We start from the raw sequence: 3,367 nt of genomic DNA, 5'->3' as shown, positions 1-3,367 counted from the left end.
GCTTTTCTGTTTCTGAAACAACCAAAGTTTACATAAAAGATATTAATACTCATGTACTTATTTTATCGCTTGAACAAAATGACTGCCAAATGAGATAAGAAACTAAAAGGATGATCTCAAGGCAATCATATGTAGATTGTTTCAGAAAAGATCTCTTTCAAAAATGTAACAAACGAAAAATGTAAAAAATAATAGATACGAAAAACATCCTCTACATAAAAGTTTTGTGAAAATACTCATAAACTGAGTTATAACTTATTATGCTTCATTTAAGATAAAAATTCACGATAGTTAAAACGAAGTTACATTTAAACATCAATAATAGGTATTAAAAAATATTTGATTATAATAAATTATATTTAAATAAAGAATAAAAATTTTCATTTCACGTAAAATGATGAAATGTTAAAATGGCGGATGCATTCCTTTATCAAATTAAATCTGAATATCAAAAATTTTCATATATATTACGTATACAACAATCAAATAATGACGATAAGAAAAATATACAACTTACCCCTTTTTTCAGGGTTTTATGAATGAACTAGAGAAAAACAATTATAACTATTTTGCAGCGATAATTATCGATATATGTACGTTCGAAGAAACTAGAAAAGAAAATGATATCATAATTTCGAAGTATCGAGTACATATGCACGAAGATACGCATTGGCGTACGCCCAGATTTCCATCAACTGTCTGACTCAGTTGAATATATAAAATTTGAAATGTAGCACGCTACAATTTGAGGCTCCATTCAAACTGATTAATTACCACATTTCGGAATTTTTTACTCCTCATATTACCGAGAACTCATGAGTACTTCAACTGCATTCATCCCATTCCGGCAGTACGTGAAAAACGCAAATCTCATATGAATATGGAAAAAATTGTTAGGACATAATTTCAGGCTCTATTCAAACTAATTAATTATCCATTTCTTGAGAAGGGTAATGAGATTTATGAAGTTTCACCCATCTGGGCATTTTTTTATATGGAGTTTTACGCATTTAATAACAAAAAAGAGCATACCGCATTTGGTTTTTTCAGAACAGTAAAAACTAATAAACATGATCATTCTGGGGTTCTGGCAAATTCAAGTTGAAAGTTTAGAAATGTGTACTCCTCCGAATCCCAAGTAAATAAATAAATAAATAACTGTATTAAATCCTTCAGCCCAAGAAATTCAAATCACAATAGTCAGATTACAAAAAAAAAGAAAGACACAAGTCAAACATCGACATCAAATATATCTCCGGTAAGCCTACTATCACAAAGATCTCCACTTCTAAGAGCGCAAAAAACTAGACATTCTCCATGAGTGGACCATCCTCTATACCAACGCACAGTCTCTGTTCTCCAAGTACTTGGAATTCTTAGCTTATGTGGACGTCCATCATCCAACTCTCATCTTGATTGCGGAATCCTGGCTTCATCCTAGTATTCCAGACTCACTGGTTTCCATACCCGGTTATTTGATTTATAGGCAGGACAGTACAACAACTGTGGGTCATGATCTACGTGAACAGATCAATAGAAAAAGAGGTATTTTATTACCAAAAAAGATCTTTTAATTTTTTACAATTTTTCAAGGTCCGGGGTAAGGAAAATTCGAGAAAATTCAATCTCTCTATAACGAACGTTATATCTCCTAAACTATTCGTCGCAGACTCCTCAAATAAAAACTTTCGTGATCTACATGACCAGATCAATAGAAAAAGAGGTATATTATTACCAAGAAGGAACTTTTAATTTTTTACAAGTTTTTAAGGTCCGGGGTAAGGAAAATTCGAGAAAATTCTTCGACTCAAATATTGTCATTCGTGAGTGGAATTCGAATAATCATGAACTGCCAATACCAACTCTGCTTACCTATTTTCCGTAGTCCCCATAGTTTAGGAGAAATTTGAATTCGAAATTTTTGGAAAAAACCGTAAAAATTCAATCTCTCTACAAAAATCGTTATATCTCCTAAACTATTCGTCGCAAACCCCTCAAATAAAAACTTTCGTGATCTACGTGAACAGATCAATAGAAAAAGAGGTATATTATCACCAAGAAGGAACTTTTAATTTTTTACAATTTTTTAAGGTCCGGGGTAAGGAAAATTCGAGAAAATTCAATCTCTCTACAAAAATCGTTATATCTCCTAAACTATTCGTCGCAGACCCCTCAAATAAAAACTTTCGTGATCTACGTGAACAGATCAATAGAAACAGAGGTATTTTATTACCAAGAAAGATCTTTTAATTTTTTACAATTTTTCAAGGTCCGGGGTAAGGAAAATTCGAGAAAATTCAATCTCTCTATAAAAATCGTTATATCTCCTAAACTATTCGTCGCAGACTCCTCAAATAAAAACTTTCGTGATCTACATGACAAGATCAATAGAAAAAGAGGTATATTATTACCAAGAAGGAACTTTTAATTTTTTACAATTTTTTAAGGTCCGGGGTAAGGAAAATTCGAGAAAATTCGAGAAAATTTTTCGACTCAAATATTGTCAGGCGAGAGTGGGATTCGAATAACCATGAACTGCCAATACCAACTCTGCTTACCGATTTTCCGTAGTCCCCATAGTTTAGGAGAAATTTGAATTCGAAATTTTTGGAAAAAACCGTAAAAATTCAATCTCTCTACAAAAATCGTTATATCTCCTAAACTATTCGTCGCAAACCCCTCAAATAAAAACTTTCGTGATCTCCGTGACCAGATCAATAGAAAAAGAGGTATATTATTACCAAGAAGGAACTTTTAATTTTTTACAATTTTTTAAGGTCTGGGGTAAGGAAAATTCGAGAAAATTCGAGAAAATTCTTCGACTCAAATATTGTCATTCGTGAGTGAAATTCGAATAATCATGAACTGCCAATACCAACTCTGCTTACATATTTTCCGTAGTCCCCATAGTTTAGGAGAAATTTGAATTCGAAATTTTTGGAAAAAACCGTAAAAATTCAATCTCTCTACTAAAATCGTTATATCTCCTAAACTATTCGTCGCAGACCCCTCATATGAAAACTTTCGTGATCTACGTGACCAGATCAATAGAAAAAGAGGTATATTATTACCAAGAAGGAACTTTTAATTTTTTACAATTTTTCAAGGTCCGGGGTAAGAAAAATTCGAGAAAATTCTTCGACTCAAATATTGTCGTCATTCGTGAAAGGAATTCGAATAATCATGAACTGCCAATACCAACTCTGCTTACCGATTTTCCGTAGTCCCCATAATTTAGGAGAAATTTGAAGTCGAAATTTTTGGAAAAAACCGTAAAAATTCAATCTCTCTATAAAAATCGTTATATCTCCTAAACTATTCGTCGCAGACCCCTCATATAAAAACTTTCGTGATTTACGTGAACAGA

This window comes from Harmonia axyridis, chromosome 4, assembly GCF_914767665.1.
Source record: "Harmonia axyridis chromosome 4, icHarAxyr1.1, whole genome shotgun sequence".
NCBI classification, from domain to species: Eukaryota; Metazoa; Arthropoda; class Insecta; order Coleoptera; family Coccinellidae; genus Harmonia; species Harmonia axyridis.
This window is presented reverse-complemented; position numbering follows the sequence as displayed.